Consider the following 15,959-nt stretch of genomic DNA (forward strand, 5'->3'; position numbering starts at 1 on the left):
ACCACTTTACTTGTGTTTATTTCAGAGGCAAAGAACATCTTGGCCTGACACTTGTGGAGGGCAAACCAGCTCTGCTGGCTTGGGCTGGATCCCAACATCCCATCTCTAAGGATGACCAGCAACCTGCAAGCAGCTGGTGCTCCCTTGGGATGCACTTGCTGAGCAGGCAGGTGCTGGAGACTCCCTGAGTTGGAGTTCACATCACAGCCAAGTGTTGAAGAGCTCTGGTTGCTGCACCTTCCTCCCATGGATCTCTCTAATCCCAAATGTACCGAGAGTTTCTGGGCTGGCTCCTTGTCCTGCAGCAAAGGGCCCTTCTCTTGACTGTTTTAGCATAGAGCACAATGATGGCTTTTGTGAACTCCATTTTCTTGTCCTGCAAGGACAGGGGAGGTGACATGTCTTCTTTCTCAGGCTCATTTACATCTTTATGGCCATCTCTTGCACATCTTTTTATCTCCTGTGCCCTTGCTCCTGAAGCCCATATTTCCCCCATTGCCCATGTTTGCGTATTTTCCAGATCTAGTTTATATTATTGGAGTCTGAGCTAATGGGATGTGGCTGTATCATGGGTTTAGTTGATCTGATCTGTGTTTCCTTGCTAATACTTCCTGTTGTTTTATTTCACTTTGACAGGACAAGAGGAAATGGCCTCATGCTGTCCCAGGAGATGTTTAGTTTGGATATCTGGAAGAACTTCATCACTGAAAGGATTGTCAGGTGATGGAGTCCCATCCCTGGAGGTGTCCAAGGAATTCAGTGATCTGGGCTGGGTGACAAGGTGGGGATTTGGCACAGGTTGGAGTCGATGATCCAGGAGATCTTTTCCAACTGAAATGACTCCAGGATTCCACGATAACAGCAGGTAGCACTGAGCTACTTTTGGCATAATCCTGATATCTCTGTCTTGAAGAGTTGATTGTGGGTTCTCTGCTGTGGTGGTCAGACACTGAGCTGATTGTCCACACTTCCTCAATTCAGTTCCCTTAAGACAAAACTCCCTTCCTGCTTGCACCTTCACATTTGGATAATGAATTTACTGCCATGTTAACAGAAGGAAAAATCCCAGTAAAGAGTGCTGTATTTCTATGTCTGTTTCTAAAGGGGAATGAAAACGTGAAAGGCTTCATTTGTCCCCCAATTTAGTTTGTACAGTGCCTGCTGGATAAGCAGTGTTGGGGAATAATGAAGCTGTGAGTTGCCAGGATTGTACTGCCTGAAGTCATGTTTCTCTCTGAAAGAGATCTTTTCTGTGTTGCACAACTGACAGGGCTTCAACTGCAAAATGTTAGCAGTGATGAGGAATATCTGTGGTGCATTGATAAATGAGTATTCTGAGGGACTGGCCTGGAGCCTGCCAGCATTTGGCTGTGCCTCATGGAAGAAAAACACCTCTAGGAGACTTAAAGTCAGTGTTGGAAGAAATGGTGTGAGTCCTCAGAGAGCACCAGTTACGTGAAATGGAGATGGAAAAATTAATAAAACTGTGCCCTAGGCATGAGTCAGACTTTGGTATGAAAGAGAACAACTAGAATTTGCTTGGATAAATAGCTTCATGTCATCTTTATGTTGGGTGGGAAGGAGAAACTATGCTCAGGGAGTCCCTTGCAAACTTGAAGGTGGAGGTTCTGCAGATAAGTGAGATTTGGAAACCAAGCCCTACATAACTTGTGTGCTTTGTCTCATGGTCTCAGACACCTGGTATTTCAGGAAAAATGAAATTTCCTTATGTCCTCTTTAGCAACGGAGAAACAAAGCTTTGTTAAGGTCACCATGGTGGCTTTTTGGGGAGTAATCAAAGAAAATCAGAGGGTCCTATCTTGGATTTAATTCACAGTTTTCTCTTTTATGATCCTTTTTTCTTTTATTAAAGGTACGGTGGTAATGGCTAGCTTTGGTATAGCGCTCTAAGTAAACAACTTGTTCTGATAAGTTCAGTTTCCTTTTACAAAAGGATTTGCATCCTGTTTTAGACTGCGATGGAACGGCATTGTCCAAAATGTTGTTGGTTCACAGAATCACAAAATATTCTGAGTTGGAAGGGACCCAGAAGGATCATCAAGTCCAACTCTTAAGTGAACGGCCTGTATGGGATCAACCCCAAAACCTTGGCATTATTAGCACCTGCTCTGACCAACTCAGCTGATCTCAGGTTGTGTCTCTGCAAAACCAGAGAGGTTTTGGGTCTCTGCTCCTGTGTATTCCGATCTCTGGGATGCTGTTGGGTACCAACTGTGCTATAGCATTCAAAACCAGCTCCCTTGGACATGCACAGAGGGTGCACAAATGCTTCGAAAAGGGTGCTGTTTCTCCTGAAAAGACATCAAAGCCTTTCGAGGTCAAAGGTTCACAACAGCAGATATAGTTCTGGTTTGGCACTCTTGGAAGAGAGTGTTCCAGGAAATGGTCTGCCTTTTAAAGGAAGACATGTTGAGCTTTTGCAGAGGCTTTAGAGCATTGCCACAGACACTGGAGCTGCCAATATGTATTTCTTGCAAGAGAATGGTTGGGTGCATTCCATAAAGTAATTTTCCAAACTCCGGTATTGGCAGGGAGGAGTTCTGGCCTTTTAATAAAGGCTTTCAGGACTCAGTAGATTAACTAAAATTCATAGCTGTCCAACATTCACAACGTGGTTTTAGACGACCTTACAAAAGCTTTTTCTGCCTGCAACATCTCACATAGCTGTTGATTCCTTTTGCAGTAATTCACCGGCGCCAAAATTTAATTGGTTTTTCACAGTAGCCTCTCTTCTCACTCTTCTGAGCAAAGCTGAATGCTCAAATTTTTAGGGTAACTTTGCCAGGAAACAGCTTTTCTTTTTCTGTGGCACCTGGCTGTGGTGGATGACTTGGCATTAAAGAACATTTTATGACCATACAATGATTGTCAAAAACCCTTGGGCTTACTCTTTTTATGTTCCAGTCATAAATTATTGCATGCTCTATTTGTTTTCTTAATGTACCACAGTAGTAGGGGAATTCCTCACAAATATGAAAGTGGAGGTTTTGTAGATAAGTGAGATTTGGAAACCAAAACCAGTGACAAAACACACAGAAACCAACAGTCTGATGGGACAAAGACTGTTAATGCTGAGACTTGGGATAGGTCCCTGTGCTGCCTTATTACTTTCAATTTCCCAGACCATGAAATAAGTTATGTAAGATACTACAGTGGCTTGAAACACAAAGGAATAGAAGCCTAAAACACTTCTTGTAATCATGTGTATAGCTAAGAAAAACCGAGTTTCTCCTGTGTTGATAGTATTTGACTTTCACCTCATAACTTCTGGTTCATTTATCATGTTGAGTTTCTGGGTAAAATTCTGGTTAAAGTTAACATGGATATTCTGGGCTGATAATTCTGGATTCAATTAGAAGGGATTTTGTGCTGTCAGGGTGGATTGAAGTATAAGATTCCTCGGCCGTAGGAGAAAGTTCATGCTGGAGGTTCTCTCTCGGAAGTTGAAGCGAAGCCTCGTTCAGGAGTAGAATTTCTGGGATTATTGCAATGCAAATACAATTTAATTAAGGAGAAGGAGAAACTCCTTACTGAAGACTTAAATTACTAATAATTTTTTCTATTTATCACACAGATAGTCAAATGATGCAGTGCAAATTCTGTACAAACTAAAACTTCTCCAAGTAGGTTTTGGGTACTGAAGTTCTTTGCCTGTTCCTGGTAATTCTAGGTTAGGCAGAACCCTGAACTTCTGCTCTATGCTTGCAGAAAGCAGGCATTTGGGGAATTTGGCACACTCAGTGGGAGCACTGAAAATGGAAAAATCACATCAAGACAGGGCCAGGGGAACTCAGTGCTGTGTCTCTGAAGAAGAGGTGAATCTGAAACAACTCTTGTGTGGTTTGGTATTACCAAATCCTCTTCTTGGAGACTAACCCTTCCTGTGATAAATGAATCAAGACAAAAGAGAAGTTAAAATTTTGAGTCATATTTCCAGAATATTGGTATCTTTAGTGCTTCCAGCTTGCAGTAGAACAGCTGCTATTTAGGTTGGCTGGATTTGAGTGAAGGGTTCAGTCCTGTAAGCGATTCCTTAAACCAAGCAATCTTCCAGGAGCCCCAAAACTCCCCAATGTGTGTTTTTGCTGCTACATCACATAGCTGCAGCTTGTTTTCTTGTGCTAATCCATATCATGTGTTACAGGTTAAGCCAGTCCTGGCTGAGCAGCTCAGCCCAGCCTGTGGTAGCCAGTGAGACTCAGCTGCCAGGGGTTGTTTTAGGGTGTGAATTTGGTGGGAGGTGGCATTCAGGACTGGTCGTGACTGACACATGCATTTGTTTGGAGCATAACCCCGTTGTGAAGTCACTGCCAGACTGTGCTGAGAGCCAGGGTGGGTGGCTGTAGGGGAAAAAACTGCAGACCCAGAGCCTACTGCAAGAGTGGCTACATCAACATGTGCTTTGTTCCTGGAAATTATTACCCACCTCATGATTTAGTGTTGTCAATATTCAACTTCTCTAGAGATGTAGAAACCTTATTTGCGTTCTGGAGGTGATCCTTCCAGGCCAGGGCAGACACAGCCTGTGGGAAGGGCTCAAGGTAAGGGAAACAAGGGGTTTTGTTGTTGGCTTGTTTGGTTTTGGCTGTGTTTGTTGTTGTGGTGGTTTGGGTTTATTTTCTTTGGACATGTCTCCAATTTAGTGTCCTAAGCCTGAAACATGAGAGTTTGGTAGACAGAGAGTAATGGCAGACAAATGTCCCAGTTTTGGAGCATTTTTCTAACACAGAAGCTGCTGCCCTGAGCTGGGACTGTGAGAGCAAAGCGAGCTGCTCATTCACTGGAGGGGCAGAGCGGGTGTGCAGCACAGTGATTAAACAGAACGCTGATCAGTGCTGTATGACGTCTGATAAATAAACCCCTGTGTTTCCCTAAGGCTCAGCCTCCATGTCTTTCACTACAAGGGCACAGGTGCTGCTGTGATCAGCATAAACCAAGCATGTTAATCCTTCCGAGAACACTCATTTCCTCTTGGAGCAAAATTTGCAAGCAAGAACTCCTTCTTTGGACTTTCTGGGCTGTGGATCATGTAATAAAAAATGGGGTCAAATGCAATAAAACACCAGCTTGGTGAAAGGGTGACCTGTGGCCTGGGGGGAAGCATTGCTGCTCTCAGATCCAGCTCCAGTTTATGGCAGCCCAGACTGCTGCTTGTGACTGGCTGGGGGACAGCTTGCACAGGGTGGTAAAGAAAAAACAAAGGTTGTTCTGTGTGTCAAAGGCAGTGGCCAAGGGGAGGCAAAGATCTTATGGCTCTGTGGAGAGATCTGGGATTGTAGGAAGAGGGGAAAGGAGAGGGTTGTTGTAACTTCGTGCTGCATTTGCTGAGAGTTAAAATCTACTTGGACAGTTTGATCTGCCTCCTTGCCACCCCAAAACACCCCACCCAAAACAGGGAGAAGAAAGCAGCAGATCTTACCTGTACCCTGTGCTGACAGGACCTGATCTTACAGAGCCTGGGAGCCCTTGCAGGGTCAGGCAGTGCCAGACTGCGGAGCAGATCTCAAATCCCGTCGGTTCACATGGCTGCTGGAGTACCTCGAGGGACAGGGTGACTGCCCAGGTACTTCTGAGTAAGTTGCTGGGAAGTTTTTGGGAGTGTGATTGGTTTTTCCATGTTTTCCAACTGCAGATCCTGCAGTTACCACACAGCAGCAGGAACTTGCCTTGTTTGCATTGTTCTGTGGCATTGCTGACTTGTGCTCCAGAAGTGAAAGTGAAAATCCAGTTGTGTGTGGTATCTGTGTGCTTTAAGGATGGGAGGAGCCAAGTAAATTGTCTTTTTCTCTGAGATCCCAGTGGCTTCTGCATTTCTGTCTGGAAGAGGAGCTGAATAAATTGGGATTTGGAAAGGCTGTGCAGACACTTGGAGAAGGGAAGGAAAGAGGCATGAAGGCTTCCTTGGACACAAACAGCTTTTGAGGTACTCACACTGCCTTCTTCTTTAGAGGGTCCTGTCTTCCAGTCAGTCTGTTCTCTTAAAAATTCTTGCTTTCTAGTTTTTAAGTAGACTTTGAGAAGCAGGCACTGAAACGTCTGTGGCAGGAGGGAAATGATTATTGTGCTGCACGCGTTCTCCGTAAGGAGGAACGTGCGTTACTGGTGCTTTGTAACCTAAGTTATACCACATCTGTAGCCCAGCCTGGCAACCTCCAGAGAGCTCTGTGTGAACTGACACTGTGTGAATGCAGAAACACAGCAGCTTCCTCAAGTGTGAGTGACCACAGAAATAATAGAATAAATGGATTAACAGCATTTTCCTGTTTATGTAATTCCTGACTAATTTTTCCCATATCCATTAATCTTTTTTTTTTTCCCCTCATAGCTCCTTAGCATGTCTTGCTAATATCTTCTTTTCTGCAAGTGCCATCCTGTCATGTTTGCAAATAAGGGAGAATTTGTCAGAAGGGTTGCAGGAGAAATCCTTGCAGCTTTCCTCCTTTCCGAGGAGAAGCTGCCACCCAAGCTGGAGCTGACTGTGCATTTCCCCAGGTGCAACCTGACTCATGAACAATCCAACCTGGTGGAACCTTGGGTTCAGAATGAAACAAAACAGAATCCAAACATAAAGCATTAGTACCTAAGGACAGTGGTTTTAAAACAGAGAAGTTAAACCAGTGAAAAACTTCATTCTACTTAATGTACTGCCAGAGAAATGAAAATGTTAGCAATGTTTTCTATTGGTTGCTGTGGAAAATTTATTTCAGAGCAGGTGGTGGGAAGCCAAAGTGTGCTTTAGACTTGGGATTTTTTGCAGAGATTTCTCAGCTCAACCACAATGTCCTGCTGGTTGCTCTCTCTGCAGGGGCTAGTTGGAGCTGTGGATGCAAACTGCACTCGTATGCTCACTTAGGAAAGAGGCTCTTTGTCCCTTTCCATGATTCTGTTTTATTTGTTTTTATTGCGAAGGCTTGTTGAGAGTGGCATACAGCAGACCAGTGAGGGCAAAGTATAATGAAAGTGATACCAAAATGATCTCTTACATAAAACTCTTCTTCTTTTCTGGGAAAGAACTTAGAGCAGAAAAAAAAAAAAATCTGTAGGATCTTTTGAAGTTCCTTGGGTTTTATTCTGTTGCTGTTGTACTTCCTTCAGTAGTAGTATTTTCTCCAAACTGACTGCAACGTGGTGGTGGAAGAGGATGGATCACTCCTCGGAGGGTGCGTGTGTAGCAGTGCCAGGAGGCCGGCTCTGTCCAGCATTCCCTGGATTTGCATCTTTCATAGGGGTGACGAGAGCCTGAGGTGTCCCAGGTTTTATTCCATGGGAAATTTTGCAGCTGGTCTCAACAACTGGCTCTGTACTTGTAGGCAGCCAGAGAGGGCGTGTCCTGCAGGTTGTGTTTCTCCTAGATGACCTGTTTCTGGGAAATGGGGTGGAACTCTCAACAGATCTAGATCAGCACTAACACTCTTCCTGCTTTGCTCCATGAGGTCCCACGTGCACCCACAGAAACACAGGTGGGTTCAGTATTATAGTCAGTAGCAAAGGGTCAAGAGGGGCATTTGCGTGGGTTCTGGCAGGAGCATTTATTGCTGCTACACTGCTGAAGGTTACAGGGGCAAACATGAACGTGATCCCGAAGCTCACAGTTTTATCCGGGGTAGGGAAAAGGCAGGACCAGGGAATAGGGAACCAATGGGGAGCTCTGGGGGGGTGATGAGGGGTAGAGGCTGACAGCCAACCAGGGAATCCAAACTGGGATAGACTAACAGAACAGAACAAGCATCCTGGGAGAAGCCTTTCTGGTCACCCTAACATGAAGTGGTTCTTGGGGTACTAGGGACTTGTCTTACTGTCTCTCTGTCCCTTGTAATGTATGTTCACCAGCCACCACAAGCACAGACCATGACAGATAAGCATTTATTAACTTCTGCTGAAGGTATAACTAGGAATTAGTGCGCAATTAATTTGGAAATCTCCTCAAGGTGCCTCTCAGGTAGTGACAGCAAAAAAGTAGTTTTAGTGAAAGCTTTTGATGAAAAGCTCCCAAGAACAAAGCAGTTTGCATTTTCCAGAGCTAGTCTGGTGAGGAAAGTTAGATGAATTTTCTATAGTTTTTTCTTATTTGGCAAGTATTTTACTAAAACATACATCACAAAGTCGTGGCAGTTTTATTTAAATGGTTGACAATGAACTTCTGACAAAATCCGAGGATGTTTTGAAAAGAAATATCAAGTTATTGTTTGTTTGTTCATTTGACTTGAACAGCTGGTTCCCATCAGATCTCCTAAATTAAAAATATAATTTGATTTGACAATAAATATTTCATCTTAGGCCAAGTGAAACATTCAGTCAGCATAATTTATCTTCCTTAGTTAATTTTTTGGTGTGTTTTGGAAGTGACAACAATTCAAGCTGTTACTTGCTGCTCTTACTGAGGGGTATGTGCAGGGCCATTGCCTTGAGGAGCCCAGAGGATCTGGGCACCCGCCCAACAGGCTCAGGAGGGATTTCCCCTCTCCCTGCAGAAAGACCTTGTGTCTCCTACTGCTGTGGTTGAGCCAGAGGTGAAAAGGGGTGTGAGCTTGGCCCTTGCAGAGTGCAGTAGCAGCTGAGCAGTGTGAGGGTTCCTCTGCCTTGCTCCCATCGTGGTGGCCTGGGCTGGAAGCAGCTGTCTGGCACTTGGCCTGGGAGCTGCTTTCTTTTTGTCTGGACAAAGAGAACAGAGACAGAGGGTGCTAAGAAGTGCCTTTAATGTCCCAACAGGGAGAAGACTGAGGGACGAGCCTGCTGAGCCTGCCCTGGCACTGGGAGGATCTGGGAGAGCTGCAGCCCCGCTGGAGCTGAGCCCCTAGGCATCCCCATGGACTCTCCCCACATCCTGCACTTGGGTTTCCTGCTCCTGGCTCTTGCTGCTCCCCGTCCAAGTGAGTCTCTGTGTTTGACCTCGGTGCTTTTCCCTGCACAGCAGTAGCTCAAAACCTCTGAACTGTTAGGAGAAAGCTCAGCTGTGCCCAGTTAAAACCAAGACCACAAAACCTCTGAGGTGAGAAGAGAAATTAAGGAGCTGAAGGCTGATGTGTTTGGCCTGTCACAGTCACCTCTTTTGGGAGGGGTGTTTGTTTGGGTCTGTCTGATATCAGATGAGGCGAGTCCTCTCCCACAGGACTGACCCTTTCCCAGGAGAGTCTGAGAGGAAACCTGGGACACTGCACCCAGAGTGGGCAGTCTGGCAGCTCAGCTCTGAACTTTAGTGGTCTTGGGATCTGGCAGTGTGTTGGAGGGACACCTAGGGGGATTGTGCCAAGGAGCTTGGGAAGGAAAGAGAACAAGAATAGATGAGCTCATCAAGAAGAATGTCTTTCAACTCACTTCCCAAGCTGCCAGCTTCCCACTTAAAAAAAGCAGTGGAAGCTGTGGGGGAATTCTATGGTATTGCTCCCCCAGAAATTATCTGGGCACCGGCCCCAATACTGTATAAAATGTATGCATTGGCAGACAGTGTCTCCTAAGCCGGGACTGGGCTTTTCCACCAAAACTCATCCTGTTCTCTGACATTAAGCCTCTGGGGAGAAAACTGGTAGAAAATGTTTCTTTCTTTGTTTTTTCTGATTTAGATATTGCCATGTCCAGTGATGATCCTGCCAAGGGAACAAAGGACTCTTCCTCTGGCAACACAATTGTGACAGTCTACCACTGTAAGGACTGTGAGAGCAGCATATGCCAAGCTAGGGCAATCAGTTTTGAAAACTTTGAAAAAATCGCTGAAACACAAACCATGTCATTTTCAAATGGAGTCATTGAGATAGTGACCACCGAAACACACATCCTTGCGTGCTTTAAGCAAGCAAAGTCTTTTCCTGAAGGAATTTTTGGCATCGTCTGGGAAAAATCTGGGGGAGCAGGACACTCATGTGGGATCTTGAATTCTAAAGGTATGCTTTGCTGGGAGCCTGGTTATTAACTGATGGAAAACATCTTTGTGGGTAGGAAACTGAACTCTTCTGTATTTGAGCTGACAGTGAGTTTTATGAGTTGATGCCTTTTCCTGGTCTTAAAATCAAGAGTCAAACAGGGTTAGGAAGAAAAAAGGATTTTACCTTGGTATTTATTTTAAAGATCCCTAGGTGTACTATGCCCAGGTCGAATGCACCTCCATGCACCCCGCAATGCCCACCCCCAAAAGATCAGGTATAACATTATAGGTTTTACTAATTAGCAGATCTATCAAAGATTCCCCAATGAGAGGCTGGAATGAGCCCCCCTCCCCAAGGAGCCTTCCCCTGGATGGTTCTATCTCAGTTTACAGAATGTGTTCTGGAGAGGACCTTGGGGTCTGGGCCCACTCATCCCTAACTACAAAGCCTCTAAGGAGTTTTGTCTCCTAGCTTAACAAACAAGTCCAAGAATGTAGGCAAAAAGGACTAAGAATACAGAAGTTGTAGAAAGGTATAAAAGGGATATAAAAGAAAAGGCAAAAAATCATCATGGCATCAAGTGAGCTAACTTCTGTGAAAAGAAGTCATAAAGTAATTCACAAAAGTCAGCTCAGTTCTCTCAGGTCACACACTGCGTACAACTACACTGAGAGAGATACAGATAAGCACGTTACTCTATGATTTATAAAGGTACTTTTGTTGTTCTTGTTTTTTTGCAACAGCAATTCCCAAGGTGAAATTCTGTGCCAGTTTGCAGTGTATGAATCCCACTTCTGCCAGAACACAGCCAGACCCAGGTCCAGCCTCAAGAGCTGCTCTGTGCTGCTCTTCTGTCCAATTCAATAAACACCCAGGAGCATCTTTCCAGCTTCCCCACAAAACTGCCAAAATCAGAGGTTCAAACACCTGTCAGTGCATGGAGCAAATGGCTCCAGGAGGCAAAACTTGCAGAGGTGTAACTTAGTTGAGCTCCATCCAAGTCAGTGACATTTCTGGCTGTAGTTGGTTCTCTGAGAGCAGCTTTTGTCACCTCTGCTGTTGGACTTAGAGCATCCTTTCTAATTTTAATTCTCAGCCTTTGTATGCCTTTGTTCAGCCTAAGAATTCCTCGTGTATTTAATTTCTGGCCACCAGAATCAATTCCTCTCCTGTATTTATGCTCACCACTGTAAAATATCTCTACATGCTGTCACTACTGTGTAAAACTTGGGTGACACTAAAACATCCACAGTGAAATCTGGAAATTGCTGCTGACAGGGATGCCTGTATCCCTTGAGAGGGGAAGGGGTGGATGTGTAGGTGAAGATAGGAAGGAGTTTTCCAGATTATCTTAGAAGAAGAATAAGTTATATTATGGCCCAGTGGGATGCAGGGTTGGTAGGAGATGCACTCCAGGGTTTTAGAGATTTACTCAGCTACTGGACTTGTTTGTTCCTCTTCTTTGGTTCCTGTGGATAAAAGGAAGCTGCAAAATTTTGTAATAGTTATGTTTTGAATATATTTTTATTGCATAAAGGTGATGTTAAGATTTTTACAGATTTTTTTTTATTATTATTCTTAATTAAATGTGAAAAGTTTCTTACCATCTTCAAATATTTCCATTCTTGATTCCCAGAACAATTCATCAACTTTAGTGAGAAGAAAATCTAATGACAATGGTTGATGTGAATTGTTGGGGAATGAAACATCTCCAATTTGTAGCAATCCTAGCAATCTTCAACTTTTGTGCTACATGATTCACTTTTTAAATCTATTGAATTCTTCAACATTTTAAACCTTTCATTGGAGATCTACATGATCCATATTTATAATCAAAACTTCTTTTACCTTTCATCTTTCTCAGAAAATGGAAGAGGTAACATCAGTACTGAGGAGAATAAAATTTGCTGTGAAGCAGAGACAGATGTCTGGAAACACAACCCTGCCCTGAAGTGCTACCCTGAAATGAAACCTGCAGAAACCAGAAACCCAACAGATGACATCCCTGGTGAGGGAATTCTAGATCAATCTCTTCACGTGTTGGTTTGCCTTTTGCTTTGAGAGGGGTTTGTCCAGAGAGCTGCACGTGAACAGAGTTTTACATGGGTGGCAGATGTTCTGAACACAGGGATGCTGAGGGAAGGGGGTACATGATGGGTGTGCAACAAATTCCCAAGAATTCCCCTTACCAGTAAGTGACAAATGAGACTTTGCCTTCAGACTAAGAGGGCATTTGTCACATACAGGCATTTTTATGTTCAAATTTCTTTCATGGTAGAAATCCCTGTTGTCTTCCCCAGGTCATGGACAAACAGATCTTTAAAAACCAGTCAAAGGGGATTTCCTCATTGGCCCTTGAACCCTTCATCAAGAATGGGTCTCATGCACCTTGTTGTTCATTATTTGAGATGAGATTGATGCTAAAAGGTATCTGTTGTGGTGGGGTGTCAAGAATTGGCTTTGAATGTTGATAAAGTCAGCATTGTGGCAGGTACCTTCTTGAAGATATCCCAAGCCAGAGGCTCATTGTTGTGTCCTTCACCAGGTCCTTCTCTCTGTATCAGCTGTTGTTGGGTGCATTGCACAGCACAAAGTTCCTTTGTGTGGTGCTTATGAGGCAGCTCATGGCTTGGCACTCCTGCTTGCTTCACTTGGATTCTCTCTTTTCTTCTTCTCTGCAGGTAATCCTGAATGTCCCACCAGCCAAATGAACAACTTTGGCATCTTGTTCACAGTTGCCTTCCTTGCGTTTCTCACAGGAATGTGCACCATGTGTTGCTACTTTTGGCACCGGCGCGGCCAAGGTACAGTCTGGCAAATTGTGTGTTCCCTGTGGGTGCCACACCTGGCAGTGGAAAAAGCATAAAGGGTTTTCCTCCTGGATCTCCTCTCCAGTGTGTTGTTCATGCAGTTCTTAAGGATCTTCACTGGGCCAGCAGCTGGAATGAACTCCCCTCCCACGGCTGCTGTGATGGTGCCCATCTGGTGGCTTTGTTATGAAAAATAAGCACAGAAGGAATTTCCTCACTGCTCCCTCCTGAAACGAGGGGGAAGTGCTGGCAGGGCCAAGTTGACTGCAGGGCTCAGCCTTCCCTCCATGGATCCTGTTCCTTGGAGCAGTCCCAGAGTGCGGCATTGCTGTGCAGCTTCCCTGGCAGAGACGTGTCCCAGCCAGGAGACTGATGGAGATCCAGGGATGGGCTGGCAGGGCCCTCAGGAAAGTGGTTCCCTCTCAGCCCTGCCCACTGGAGAGCCAGCTTTCATTTAAGAAAGAATACTTCCCTAAATGCATCCAAGGGGGAAATTTGTTTTGCAAACCAATATGCATGGAAAGAGCTGGGATGGGCTCTGTGGAGACTTCTACAGACACCCCGTGACTCTGCCATACGGTTTCCCCCTCGATCCTGTGTCCACGTGGCTCCAGTGTTTTTGGCACCATGTGTGCCCGAGGCTGAGACTCCTCTGTTACTTAGTCCATCCCCTAGGAAGTGACGTTGGTTGTTTCTTTCTGAGAGTCAAAGGATTAATTTTCCAAGTCTGAATTTGTTTCAGGAGGAGTTGCACAAGCTTGCAAAGACAACACACAACCAGTCTCCCTGTTGTTGTTACATCAAAAGATTAATGGATATATGGGTGTGAGGGGTAAAAAAATTTACCACTGGTGACTGCCCTGAGGCCCTACCCTGGGGTGCAACATCCAGTGATGTCTCAGGTCTTTCCTATAGCCCCTCTAAGGCTGAAGGGTCACAGCACCAGGGCAGGGTCTCAGCAGAGCCTTCAACCCACGTTCATGGCCATGAAGCTGCCCCCCTTGTGGAGCAAGAGGTGGCCCAGTAGCAGATGGGAGAGGGGGGTTGCCTGGAGGACTTCACACTCCAGGTTTCCAAGTCCAAACACAGGTATTTGGATTATAATTCTAACTGGAATCTACAGTTTCTTTGGTGGCCTCACAGATATTTTTCCTTCATTTCTGCAGCTTCTAGGCAAGACAGACAGGATCCTGAGAGAGAAATACCACTCTGCCAGCAGGACCCTCCACTCTTGTCATGTACAGCAGCCACCTGAAAAACAGACTGATTTTCCATGAGAACTCCTGCTCTTGTATTCACAAATAGTCCTGTTTTCACAAATGCACCTTCACCACATCCACGCCTTCCCCAAGGATTGAGGCCCTTATCCAGCTCCAGGCCTTTGTGAGCAGGACAAGCAGCACCAGGAGCCCACATCCCCTCCTGGTGCTTGGCTGCAGACAGCAGCCACCCCAGGGTGTGTGGCTGACTCAGCAGCACAGGCTGAAACCAGCTGAATTCTCTCTGTGACTGAAAGTGTGAACTGCTCTGAAATGCACCCAGGTGTGTGTATTTTTTAATTCTCAGGTCATCTCTGGATTCACAAAAGCCTTTTGCACAGGTGGCTGGTTCATTGAACTAGAACGGTTTGGTCTTTTCACCAGACATTTGATTTTGCCCCTACCTGCAGGCTGAGGACATCTCTGTGTGTTTGTTCCTGTGCAGGTGTGGGTGGGAGGCTGTGTCCAGCTCCCTCAGGAATGGCATTGGATCACAGAGGCCTTGGCCTCCCCCAGGCTGAACAGAACTCTGCTATCAATCTTCCTGACAAATTAGGCAAGTTTAGACGGTGTGTGATGAATACGGCCCTACAGGAATCCTCGCTGGGTAGTTGGTATCTTGAAATGATTCCCCATTCCCACTTGATTGGAATAAATCCTCTGCTTTTGCATTGGATCTAATTTAGTATCAGGGCTGTTGAGTGAAAATCAGTGGTAGCACAAGCGGAAAAGCAAATTCCTGAAGCGATGTGAATGTTTGCTGAATCGTTTTTCCATGGTTTAGTTCCCCATAAACCTGCAGCTGAAACTTCCAGCAGGAAATCCCAAGGGATGTAGGACATGTTTCACTCTTGAACTCTGCTACAGTCAAATCTAAAAGGAAAAGTTCTTAATGTAAAAGATCTAAATAATTTTAATAATTACTGTAAAAAAGATAGAAGGGCCTCTGTGCTTAAATTTACCTTTTGTTTGGCAAAGGAGACCAATGCTCTTACGGGTCGGTGGGATTTTTCCCCCTCAGGGCTTCACACTCACACTTTTAACTCACAGTTTTTACTCAGCTCTCAACTGATTTGATGCAAATTTTCCATTTTAATGTGGTGGAATGGAATCAAACCTTCCTGAAGGGATGACAGTCCAGGTATTCCAAGGCTTCTAGGTATTTACTGAGTCTGTGGTGTTGATGATCCAGTTGTGAACTGTTTTATCATGAGGACTGTTATGTTTAGTCAATAAATCAAAAGTAAAAGTAAAAAGACCAGACTGTGGATGAACCAAGGAGGAAAAAGACTCTTCCTCTTTATGCAGCATTTTCTCACAATTGCACTTCCATTTTTTTTTCCCACAACAAAACTGCTGGAAGCTTTTGACAGAGAAGAGGTGTGTAAAAGAAGTGAGGAAGGTTTCTTTGGATCACATTGTATTAACTTGAGGTATTCAGGTTTAGTGATGTGTACATTTAATTTTCACTCTGTAACAGCAGCTGGGGCCAGAGAACTGGGCATATTTTGAGATTAAAGGTTACATGGGCACCTCAGTGAGATCAGTCAGGAGACACAAGTCACAGACTGATCTTTGTCTCACTCAAACACTCTTTCCTTCACATCTCTTCTTCCTACGGCTGATTATGCAGACTGTGATATCTGGGGACATCACTACCAACTGTTCCACTTTGCCCCTCTGGGGCCGTGTTGTGCTGGTGCACACCAAAGGTGCCACATCTCAGGGAAAACAGTGAGAACTTGCTTTCAGGCGGTGTCTGTCCTCAGCAAGTGCATTTTGCTATTGAATATACACATAGAGGTGAATATTTTTAATCAGAGGATCATGGAATGGTTTGTGTTGGAGGGGATCTTAAAGATCATCTTCTTTTGTCTTACAAAATAAAAAAAAATGACAGATGATACTAAGGGGACTGCCTCACCAAAAGCCATCATTTGGTAGCTGTTGTTTCATTTGAGGTGTCATCATAATCACAATAAAACTGTCTTAAGCACTGGCTACTCGTT

General features: G+C 44.8%; 1 protein-coding gene and 1 long non-coding RNA gene across 9 annotated transcripts in view; one reads left to right on the forward strand and one right to left on the reverse strand.

The window, feature by feature from the left end:
* On the reverse strand, positions 1-4,532 carry LOC109145716. The gene is made up of 2 exons (XR_002047369.3): positions 4,448-4,532; positions 1-3,902 (listed from the first exon to the last, which is right to left on the reverse strand). It is a non-coding gene; the product is annotated as an uncharacterized LOC109145716 (long non-coding RNA).
* The window catches only part of LOC104694349 (T-cell antigen CD7-like), a 23,884-nt gene continuing 12,400 nt past the window's right edge, over positions 4,476-15,959 (forward strand). For 3 of the 8 annotated variants that reach the window (XM_039562274.1, XM_039562275.1, XM_039562280.1), the window contains exons 1-7: positions 5,429-5,594; positions 5,814-5,944; positions 8,731-8,891; positions 9,582-9,899; positions 11,746-11,889; positions 12,563-12,685; positions 13,858-14,233. The gene's annotated coding sequence lies outside the window, so the exon portion shown is untranslated. Of the gene's footprint in view, positions 4,563-5,422; positions 5,595-5,813; positions 5,945-8,730; positions 8,892-9,581; positions 9,900-11,745; positions 11,890-12,562; positions 12,686-13,857; positions 14,234-14,395; positions 15,954-15,959 lie in introns of those variants that run through there. The other 5 variants (XM_039562279.1, XM_039562276.1, XR_005603338.1 and 2 more) reach the window with 5 other exon arrangements.

The sequence above is a fragment of the Corvus cornix genome, chromosome 18, assembly GCF_000738735.6.
Source record: "Corvus cornix cornix isolate S_Up_H32 chromosome 18, ASM73873v5, whole genome shotgun sequence".
NCBI classification, from domain to species: Eukaryota; Metazoa; Chordata; class Aves; order Passeriformes; family Corvidae; genus Corvus; species Corvus cornix.